A 12,430-nucleotide genomic window follows, 5' to 3' on the forward strand; every position below is an offset into this window, starting at 1 on the left:
TCATACCCTTTGATCCAACAATACCACTCCTAGGGTTACATCCCAAAGAGATCATAGAAATGAGAGAAAGACCCATATGTACAAAAATGTTTATAGCAGCTCTTTTTGTTGTGGCAAAGAATTGGAAATTAAGGGGGTGCCCATCAATTGGGGAATGGCTGAACAAGTTGTGGTATATGCATGTTATGGAATACTATTGTGCTATAAGAAATGAGGAACAGAAGGTCTTCATATTTACCTGGAGAGGCTTATACGAACTGATGCTGAGTGAGAAGAGTAGAACCAGGAGAAATTTGTACACAATTACAGACACAACGTATGTGTGATGACCAACTTTGATAGACTGGACTCTTCTCAGCAATGCAGTGATATAAGTCAATCCCAAAAGACTCAGAGATGGAGAGAAATATGTGCATCCGCAGAAAGAACTAGAAATAACTAAATTTATATCCAGGTGGAAGCAAAATACCTGATCTTTTTCCTTCTCTTATTTGGTTTTATGTCCTCTTTACCATTTTTCATTCCAGCTGGTACAATCCGTCCTTATAACCTGACTAATGTATAATGTCAAAGTATTTACGGATCCTATACTTGACTATAAGCCGCCAGGGGGGGGGGGAGGGGAGGGAGGGGGACAAAATGTGAAACTCAAGGAATTGTGGAATTGAATCCTGTAAACTAAAAGGAAATAAACAAATTAATTTAAAAAAAAAACCCTCAAATGGCATCACAAAGAGTGGGACACAACGGAACAACAATATTTAGGGGGTAATAGCTTGGAGAATAACTTTTTGGAGCATGTTGCATGTGTATATATGAGGATATCCATATATGTTTATGTCTGCATGTAGCCCAGGGCCTTTTCCATATTCCCATACACACACCCCAGAAAGATCCTTTAGGTTCAGAACAGGGGTACCCTCTCCCCAAAATTCTTAAATTACTGGTGAGAATGGTAACATGTAGAAACATACAGCTAGGGAACCCAATGGCAGAGGACAAAACATATTATATACATATAATTACACTAGCTCTCGTTCCTAGGGCTGAGTCCCATGCCCCCATCACCCCTAAGACCAAATATAAACCCCTCTGGCATTGAGAATTCTTTGACACCTGGTCCTTCCTACATTTTCAACCTTCTTGCGCCTCACCTACCACCCCTTCTCCACAAATTCTAAAATCCAGCCATGCTGAGCTACTTGCAGTTCCTCAAATATGACACTCTATCTCCCATGTCTGTGGTTCCCCCATTCCTGGGACGTTCTTCCCCCTCACCTCTGAGGTCTCTTAGTTTCTCTGGCTTCCATCAAGACTCAGCTCAAATCCCACCTCTTTGAGGAAGCCTTTCCTTGTGTTCTCATGTGCAAGTGCCTTCTTTCCCTTTCAGGTGGCATTCCATCTGCTCTGTGCATATCTTGAATGTGTCTCATTGTTTACATGTATCTCATGTTGTCTCCCACATTAGAATGGATGCTCTTGGAGGGAAAGGTCTAATTCTTGCTCTTTTTGTCATATCTCTAGTGCTTGGCACATAGGAGGCATAAAAATGCACCCTGACTTACCAGATCACAAGATAGGAAAGACTCAGTCGTTGGTGCTGCTTCTCAAAAGCTGGTAATAACTGCTTATCACATGATGTCATCAGACTGCATTGCCAGGCTCTCTGCTGCCATTCGCTGGTCTTCTGCAGAACTGTAGCTACTATATGGCCTTTTCTATCCCAAAAGACTGTCTCAACCCTTTCAGCAGGCAGCCTGAGGGATTAGCTCCTAATTTTGTGATTTAAAACACCTAGCTGCACATCCCACAAGCAGAAATCCTCAGGCTTAAATCAGTTTTAAGTTAAATCCTTTGATTTTCCCTGAACTGCTCCCCCAAGTCAATGAGTTACTCTATTTAGTGTTTGAAAATCCCATTCAACTCTTTTCTACTCTCTAGCAATTGCCATTCCTATTAGATGTAAATCATCTCTGGAACGACCTGGAAGTTACTAGAGACAAGTCTTGAAACTGTCTTACCATCTAGTCAGTAACAAAATTGCTGCCTTCCCTCCAAATGCATGCATAGCCTTCCCTTAATCCTGCTCTGATGCTTCATCCTGGCCTGGGGTTGACCTAAATTCTCTCAGCTGAGACCAGCAGAGTACAGTAAAGTCTGGTCAGCTCTGTTATACTGGAAGGGCATCATGGACTGTTCCAGATGTAACTCGTATCCACTTTCCAACGATGATAGGTCTCAGATATGGAGCTGAAAGTGACCACATAAGCTACCTAGACCAATCCCCTCATTTTAACGATGAGGAAACTGAGGCCTAGGGAACTTAAGTACCTTGCTTACAGTCATATGGGTCATAAAAATCAAAGGCAGCATTTGAACCCAGGTTTTCTGACTCCAGAGTCAGTGCTGTTTCTACTATGTCATCATAGCTAAGTGAAAAGAAGCTCATAGCACAATGGCCACTTGGTGGTGAGTTCTATGGCCATATCAACCTACAAAGTAGCCATATATGTATATGTGTATATGTATGCACACACATATATGTATTCAATACACATACACATTGAGGAAGTTAGAATTCTGCTGTATCATTTAATAACTGATTCTACTAAGCAATCAACCCTATTCCCCATTTTGTCAAAGAATTGGGTGTCTCCAGTCCAAACTGCATTAGAGGCATGGTTGAGAGATCACTTATGATCACATGTGATCACTTCTAGTGCTGCCTTCACCCCAAACCCCCCACCCCACACAGGACATTTGTTTGCTAACCAGTTTAACCTGGGACCTCTGTTTTGTTTCCTATAAACGAAAACCCATGTAAGCCAACCCCTCCCCAAGAGACAGTTCTTCTGTCCTTGTCTCTTCTTGTGAAGTTAAGGGTGGTTTGATCTCCCCCAGAGGAAAGACTAATCCTGTGGTCTTAATTGTAGTGGTTCTGATTTTCTAGCCAAAATTCCTAGAGGTAGCTAAAGCCCATAAAGCAATGAACACTTAATTGTCAAAGGGGTGTGATCATCTGGATACACTTGAAGGCCAACCCCCCTTTTCCAGCCATAGCCAATTGTGACAGAACTCCTTTCCTGCTATGCACCTTCCACCCTCTCCAATCTGAGTAAGGGAAGGGGTCCAGAGGCAAGGGGGTGCTGAGTTATAGAGTTGAAGTAATCTTGTAGAATGGTAAGATTCCAGAGGACATGATGAAATCTAAGAATACAGCTGGTGGCATCCAGATAATATGGATAAATTCTGGGAAGGATGGTTTTTGTCTTGGAAAGACAAGATGTAAACAAGATGCTTAGCGTCATATCCAGAACATATCCAGGAAAACAGGGTATGAAGTTCATTACCAGTTTTCCAAACAAAGTACCCAGCCCTTTTATTCACATCTCTCTCCTTAACAATTGGGTTCTTACTATTGGGTACTTAAGTAGGGTTCATGCAGAGATATAAAAGAGGCAGAACAGAGGGACTGGGGAATTGGGAATATGCAGTTTGTCTTTAGGGGATGCTGTGGATTCTAGTGGACTGGGGGTGAGGGAGGGGTAGAGTGGAACAGTAGTTAGGAGAGAAATGTAGAAAGGCAGGCTAGGGTCAGATTGTACTAACGTGTGCTGCACATATCTCATCAATTAGCCGAAAATGGCTACGTACGTTCATCAAATCCATGATAGCCAGCTGTTATCCAAGTCAATGAATGAGTGATAGTGTCAACATGATAACAGAGTATATTTGTTTTTTATGAAAGTCACACCACTAAAAAGACAAAGATCTGGGGCATAGTCAAGATGGCGGAGTAGAAGCAGGACCTCCACCCCAGCTCCGGCTTCCACCTTCCCCAATCCATGTAAAAAGGGCACTCTAAACAAACTTTGGAGCTGCAGAACCCACAAAATGACACAGAGAAACTAACCTCCTGCTGAGGACAGCCCTGCAGGCCGGCAGGAATCCAGTGCAGTGATCTGGGAGCCGAGCCCAGCCCCACACTGAGGCTTTAGCCCCAGGGCGGGCCTGACCAGCCTCCTGCAGGAGGGACTCCAGATCAGCAGCAGCTGTGGTGGTTTCCAGATTTATCAACACATAGATGCAAAGGACAAAATAAGAGGTTGGTGCAGTCTGGACTTTGGGACCCAGTAAGTGGAAGTGCGTGGCTTTTGCCCCTGGGGTGAGAAGCCACTGAGACTCCAGCACAGCCAGCCATTGCCATGTGGCAGCTTCAGCTCCTGCCCTGCAGAGTGTAGGGGGACCAAGCATCAGTCTGAGGGGTAATCGCTCGCTTTAACCTGCTTGGATCTGGCTTGCAGTCTAGGGTGGAGATCTTAGGGTGTGTGTCCAGCTTGCCAGAAAGTGTGGAGACCTCAGAGAGGGCACCCATCTAATACCTCTGGCAGCTGAGAAAACCCCAGTGATTTGGGACAAAAGCTCCCCTGTCTGGTGGCAGAGTCCTACTGTGGCAAAAAGCCCAGGGGTCAAGTGACTGAGGGGTGACATGACCAGGCAAAGGAAGCAAATGGAAACAGAAGAATCCAACATTAGACTCCTATTTTGGAGACAAAACGGATCAAAGCATGGAACAGGAGGAAGACAGTGAAGTCAGAACTCCTGCACCAAAAGCTTCAAAGGAAAATACAAGCTGGTGACAGGCCATAGAGGACCTTAAGAAGCAGATAAGAGAAGTGGAGGAAAAATTGGGAAGAGAAATGAGAAGGATGCAAGAAAATTATGAAATGAGAGTCAACAGCCTGACTGAGGAAAATCACACCTTAAAAAACAGACTGACTCAAATGGCAAAAGAGGCTCAAAAAGGCAATGAGGAGAAGAATGCCTTAAAAAGGGCAAATTTGCCAGATGGAAAAAAGAATCTCAAAAGCTCACTAAGGAGAATCATTCCCTCAGATTTAGAATGGAGCAAAGGGAAGCTAGTGACTTTGTGAGAAATCAAGATGCTATTAAACCAATCCAAACAAATGAAAGAATAGAAGGCAATGTGAAATATCTCATGGGAAAACCACTGACCTGGAAAATAGATCCAGGAGAGATAATTTAAAAATCTTTGGACTACCTGAAAGCCATGATCAAAGAAAAAACCTAGAAATATCCTCCAAGAAATTCCCAAGGAAAATTGACCTGACGTTTTAGAACCAGAAGGCAAAATAGTGGTTGAAAGAATCCACTGATCACCTCCTAAAAAAGATCCCAAAAAGAAAACTCCTAGGAATATTATAGCCAGGTTCCAGAATTCCCAGATCAAGGAGAGAATATTATGAGCAGCCAGGAAAAAACAATTTGAATATTGTGGAAACACAATCAGGATAACAGAGTATCTGGCAGCTTCTACACTGAGGGATCGAAGGGCCTGGAATATGATATTCCAGAGGTCAAAGGACCTGGGATTAAAACCAAGAATCACCTACCCAGCAAAACTGAGTATCATGTTTCAGGGGAAAATATGGTCATTCAGTGGAATAGAGGACTTTCAAGCATTCTTAATGAGAAAAAACAAAACAGAGTTGAATAGAAAATTTGACATTCAGATACAAGAAGCAAGAGAAGCTTGAGAAGGTAAACAGGGAAAAGAAATTATAAGGAACTTATCAAATTTTAACTATTAACATTCCTACATGGAAAAAGGATAATTGTAACTGATGAAACTTTTCTCAGTATGAAAATAGTTGAAGGGAATAGAAATATATATATATATATATATATGTACATTGTACATATCGAAGGGTATACAGGTGTATAAATACATGTGTGAATGTGTGGATATACTCTTACAGGTATACATAGATAGAGGGCACAGGCCCAATTTAATAGGAAGGGATGATACTTAAAAGGGGAAATTAAGAGGTGAGAGAGGAATATAATGAGAGGAGATGGAGAGAGACAGGAATGGGTAAACTATCTCATAAAGAAGAGGCAAAGGAAAGGGGTTATAATGGAGGGGAAGAATAGGAAGGCAAAAGGGAATGGGTCAACCTTATTCTCACTGAATTTGGCTCGGGAAGGGAATGAAATACACACTAAATAGGATATCTCACCCTGCAGGAGAGTAGGGGGGAAGGGGATGAGAGGGGGGATGATGGAAGGGAGGGCAGGCTGGGGGGAGGGAAGTTGGAAGTACTCCCTTTTGAAAAGGAATGGGATCAAAGTAGAGAATAGAACAAGTGGGATGTGGGATAGGAGGGAGGGAAATATAGTCAGTCTTTTACAATATATCTACTATGTTAATGTTTTGCATTAGCTGCACATGTACAATCTATACTGAACTGCTTATCTTCCCAATAAGTGTAGGGGACAAGGGAGGAAGGGAATGAATCTGGAATTCAAAGTTTTAAAATCAAATGTTTAAAATTATGTATACATATATACTATTTTTAATACTATCTTACATGTAATTGGGAAATAAGATATACAGGCACTGGGGCATAGAGACCCACCATGCCCTACTGGAAAAGTGTAAGGTGGTAGGGGAGAAGATATGGGAGATAGCACATTGGAAGAGGGGATATCCTGTGGGACTGCTGTTCTGGGGTGGTGGGTAGGGGAAAAATGGGGAGAAAATTTGTAACTCCAAATCTGGTGGAAATGAATGATGTAAATCAGAAGTTAATAAAGCATTTGAAAAATGAAAAAAAAGGACAAAGATAAAATTCTGTAAACAGCTCAATATCCTTTCAAAATAAAGTTAGATTTTTTCCTAATCCTAAAAATAAAATAAAAATTCTCTGCAATTTAGTGACCTGGGACAAATGATTGACATGCTTGGATTTTCTAATACAAGAATAAACACTTCATCCTGTAGAATCTTTTCAGTAATACCTAACATTGTGCTTTTATAAAATTGTTGTTTCCTTTAAAGGTTTTTTAAAAGAGATGTATTAACAAGTGGTGGTACATGATTGTAATGGAATGTTACTGTGCTATAAAAATGGCAGGCAGGATGATTTCAGAAAAACCTGAAAAGACTTACACAAACTGATGCAATATTGTTCAATGAAGATTGTGAATGACTTAGTCATTCTCAGCAATACAATGATCTGAGACAATCCCAACAAAGGACTAATGATGAAACATACTATCTGACTCCAGAGAAAGAACTGCTGTTGATTGATACAGAAGCATGATACATTGAAGCATGCTTTTATTTTTTTGCTTTCCTTATTTTTTTCTTTTATTCAAGTATTCTTGTATAAAATGACTAATATGGAAATGTTTTACATAATTGCACATGTATAACCTAATCTGATTGCTTACCATCTCAGGGAGCAGAGGGAGGGATAGAATTTGGAACTCAAAATTTTAAATAAAAATGTTTTTAAAAATTTGAAGAAAAAAAAAGAATGGGGAAAATCAGTAGATGAGAAGAACTTGAAGGCTGGGGCTGGGGACTGAGTATTCAATGTGCGAGGGCAGAGAGGAAGAGATGGGATCAAGCACATGTGTAGAGAAGAGGGATTGGCCCTTGAAAGGAAGACTATCTGTTAGAGACCCGGGAAAAGAGGAAAGAACAGGAAATGCTGAGACAAGAATGGAAGTGAAACTCCATTGATTATAATCCTTCTTTACAACTTGACTAATGTTTAATGTGAAGGTATTTGTAGAACCTATATTTGATTGCATGCCACCATGGGGGGAAGGGAGAAAATTTGGAACTTGAGGGATTGTGGGACTGAATGTTGTAAGCTATAATAAACAATTTAAAAAAAAAAAAAAGAATGGAAGCGAAAACTCTGTGCTCGGATGCTCTTAAAGGTACAGGAATAAAGGCAAAAAACTAATCTCAAAAAATTAAAAGATGTATAGCCCATTACTGTCATGAAGTGATTGCTACCAGTTGTTGCTCAGCCTTTATTCTCAAAGAGGACCAGTGACATCTTGATTTATAAGTGAGTTGGATTTAAGTGAGGCAGGCGATGCAAAGTTACCAGCCTCACAAGATGACTGTTAATGGCCCCCATAGAATGGAATGGGGAGGACTTGAAGGAGGGAGCCCAACCAGGAGGTTACGGTGATTAATTTCGGCATATGGTGATGAGGGCCCACACCCAGAGGTGGTAGAGTCAGAGAAGAGAAATTAGCATATACAAGGTATGGATAGGACAAGAATTGGATACGAGGGGGGTGGTACCAGTATGATAGAGTGGAGTCAGATGGCCTGTGTTCTCATCTTGTCTCTGTTACTGTGTGAACTTAGGCAACTTGCTTGAGCTCTCTGAGCCTCAGTTTCTTAGGTGGCCTCTAAGACTTCCTTTTCTCGATCAGACAGCATTCAAGGTCCGATGTTTGGTGTTCTACCGCTAGGTGGCAGGCAATCATGGGTTAATGGGCTATTTACTGTAGGAACAGCAAGTGACTGTCAGCATTGGGAGACAGCATATCCAGGACCTGTTGTAGAAGAATGACGTTTATATTGATAAAATGTTCAAACAGTGTTCTCACAGGGTAATGTGTCATTTTAGAGACGAGGGAAATGAGGCCCAGAGCGCTCAGGTGAGGGAAGGGAGGCACGAAAGACAATCCTAATCGACAATTGAAGAACCCCAGTGCTGAAGGGGTACCCTGGAGTGGATCATTGGGCAGAGCCGGGTTGTCATGTTTAGTGAAGCAGCTGGAAACATGCCTGATACGGGTCAGCTGGAGGGCAGTGTCTCCAACTCTAGCAAGATGGACATAAAATCAAGAAGCCCCAAGTTTCAAATCCTTCCTCAGATGCTTCTAGCGATATAACCCTGGGCAAGTCACTTGACCTCTTTCTTTTTCTCTGTTGGGTTTTTTTTAGTTTTTTAATTTAATATTTTATTTTCCCCCAATTAGGTATAAAAACAATTTTTAACATTCATTTAAAAATTTTTTTGAGTTCCAAATTCTTTCTCACCCTCCACCCATTGAGAAGGCAAGCAATTTGATATAGGTTATACGTGTGCAGTCGTGCAAAACATATTTCTGTGACTTATCCTCTCTCTGTTTCAGTTTCCTAATCAGTAAAATGAAGGGGTGGGATTCAATGGCTTCAAAGTCTTTTATCGCCCCCAAACTACCTTCCTAGGAGATAAAGTAACAGAAATCAAGCGGTGGCTCAATGAATAGAGCACAGGCCCTGGAGTCAGGAGGACCTGAGTTCAAATCCAGCCTCAGACACAACACTAGCTTTGTGACCTTGGGCAACTCACTTAACCCCAATTGCCCTGCCCTCTCCCCTCCAAAAAGCAAAAAACAAAAACAATACCAGAAATCAAATGTGGAAGCTTACCGCAGAGTTTCAGTAGATTCAAGGAAGAAATGTAAGTATATGCTGCCATGTGCCTTTCTTTTAGAAAGGCAATATGGTACAGCAGATAGGGAACTGAATTTGAAGCCAGGAACTCGAGGACTTAAATCCCACTTTATGTACTTAATAGTTGTGTATGACCTTGAGCAAGTCACTTAACCTGTAGGAGTAAAAGTTTCTTCATCTAAAAAATGGAAAAAAAAATCAAAACACCTATATCAATGAGTGATAGTAAGGCTTAGCTGAGATACTATATGTATAATGCCCCTCACCCAGCGACCACTATTTTCTGGTGGACTGGTGGATAGAGAGAAGTAGCATGATACAACAGTGAAGGATGGTGATGGAGGTTAGAGGAGAAAACATGTAGAGACATATGATGGTGGTAAGCTCCTGGCTCCTGGCCCCTGGCTCCGGCCAAATGCCAGTTCCATGCATCCTTCCTCGTCATGGCTCAAGTGAGGTCAAGCGTTTCTATCGAGCCAAAAAAGGGAAGCACCAGCCCTCCTGAGACTCCACGTACAACGGATCCTGAGTTTCAGGCTCCCGAGCAATGAATGATCTTGACCCCAGGGTTTCTGTATCCCTGTGGGAAGCGTGAGTAAAGCATCTCATAAAAGCCATGTGGTTGCACTCCTTCATCTGCTCAAGGGAGCACTTAAGTTGTATGTATCCTAAAACTCTTGGGTTGAGACCAGGGGTCCTTAACCATTTTTATGTTGTAGACACCTCTGGCAATTTTGGTCCCCTTCTCAGAATACTGTTTTTAAATGCATGAAATAAAATACATAAGATTACAAAGGAAATCAGTTAAACAAAATAAAGATGTCACTGTTCCCCCACCCAAGTTCACAGACCCCCCCCCCCACCCGTGAAATCTATCCACATATTTCTCAGGTGTCTGTGGGTCCCAGATTAAGGATTCCTGGTCTAAATCTGTTAATAGTATGTCTAGGTGACTTCCAGAATCTAAAAGAGAAGTGGTTGGTAGATGTTATATTTTTATTATGCACTGTCTCCTTGTTATTAAATACTGCTTATTTAATGATTCGATAGGAGGCTGGGGGCGGCTAGGTGGCGCAGTGAATAGAGCACCGGCCCTGGAGTCAGGAGAACCTGAGTTCAAATCTGGCCTCAGACACTGAACACAAGTTACTTAACCCCAATTGCCCTCCAAAAAAGCAAAAAAAAAAAAAGATTCAATAGGAAAGGCAAAAATATTGCATGCAGCATCTCAAATCTATATTTCTGATATGCCGATGGAGTCATGTGACTGCTCCAAAACACTAATAATAAAAGTGTAAAATAAAACAACTTTCATCAGACTGGCAAAGATGATAAAAGACAAAAATGATAAATGTTGGAGGGATATTGAAACATTAATATACTGTTGGTGGAGCTGTGAATTGGGCAAGCCATTATAGAAAGCAACTTGAAATTATTCTAAAACATGACTAAAAACCCATACTTTCTCATCCAGAGATTCCACAGTTAGACCTATACCCTCAGTTTCTTGAAATCAGGCTCTGTGTTGTCACATTTCCATATCTTCAAGAGTCTGCCAGAGCCTTGCCTGGAATAAGTGCTTCACAAATGTTTGTTGAACTAAACTGAATTACCCATGGTAAGACAGTTCAAAGCTTAATGGCTTATTTCTGGAGAATTCAGGACAGCACTCATAATTGCTAATCACCTCTAGAAGACAAAGGGGAAATGAGCAACCAGTCTGGCAATGTCCGGGGAAGGCTCCCCTGCCCCTCTCCCCAGTCCTCGTGCTGGCTGTGTTCTCATTCTAATCAAGAATGGTCCATATTGGGGTGGCTAGGTGGCACCATGAATAGAACACTGTTCTGGAGTCAGGAGGACCTGAGTTCAAATCTGGCCTTAGACACTTAACACAAAACTAGCCATGTGACTTTGGGCAAGTCACTTAACCCCAATTGCCCTACCTTCCCCTCTGCATAAAAAAAAAAAAAAAAAGAATGGTCCAGACCCCAGAACATATCTAGAAATTCCTGCCTCAAGCCCCATTTAGACAACCAAGTGGAAGTATATATCATAAATATCTTATGTGGACCCACATACTTCTTACATATACAACAGGATGGAAATTCCAAAGCATAGTGAAATCTTGGCAGAGATGTATACCTTATATGGGGTTAGGTTCAAAAGTCAGCCTACAAAAATAACGAGCCAAAATGTAGTCCCAATCATCCTTGAAAATATCCATGTAGTGCAGTGCAGTACCTTAAAGAGGCCTCTTTAAAAGAAGGAAGTCCTTCTCAGAGAGAAGTTGGATCTAAGATGATTGCTATGGAAATGATGAATGTAAATTTTATGTTTTCTCATACCCTGCCAAGTTTGGGGTTTTGTTTTGTTTTTGTTTTTTTCAGGAGGTTAGCAAGAACCTTTGTTACAGAAGAAAACAAAACAGGTAAATACTTCACTAGCAGAAAGATCGATTACCAGGGGGAAAATACTTTGGAAGGGCTTCGCACAAATGAATTGTATATTTCTATGTCTCATCTCCAGTTCTTTGAGTGGAGTGGAGAGCAATTTAATTGTTAGTTTTCATTTTTGCTGAACTTGTACACTTGAATTTGGCAATTTAAATGAAAGTATATGATTCAGCCTTGTTGTCGTATCAGTTATTAGAGATTTCTGGTTAATCTGATACCATATAAACTCAGTTTTACTTTATTTAGTATCATGTAGGTTCCCCCGTCACCATCCATTTTTTTTTTACGGTGTTTCTTTTTCTAACTGGTAATGGTGTACTATTGCAAGGTTATATATGAGAATTTTATTCTCATGGGGCCCTAGAAATAGCCATGGCTTACATATTAATAATGGCAACTAGGTGGCGCAGTGGTTTGGGCCTGGAGTCAGGAAAACTCATTTTCCTAAAATCAAATCCAGCCCACATTTACTAGCTGTGTGACCCTGGACAAGTCACTTAGCCCTGTTTGCTTCTGTTTCTTCATCTGTAAGATGAGCTGGAGAAGGAAATGGCAAAAACACTCCAATATCTTTGCTAAGAAAACCCCAAGTGGCATCACAGAGAGTTGGACACGACTGAACAACTATACTAATGGGCCACTTTTAGCAGCTCCTCCTCCCCTAATACATTCTCATCATTGATAGATATTAGTCCGTTGC

The sequence above is a fragment of the Petaurus breviceps genome, unplaced genomic scaffold, assembly GCF_028583685.1.
Source record: "Petaurus breviceps papuanus isolate PSGF00001 unplaced genomic scaffold, PetGlider_PUasm1.0 118, whole genome shotgun sequence".
NCBI classification, from domain to species: Eukaryota; Metazoa; Chordata; class Mammalia; order Diprotodontia; family Petauridae; genus Petaurus; species Petaurus breviceps.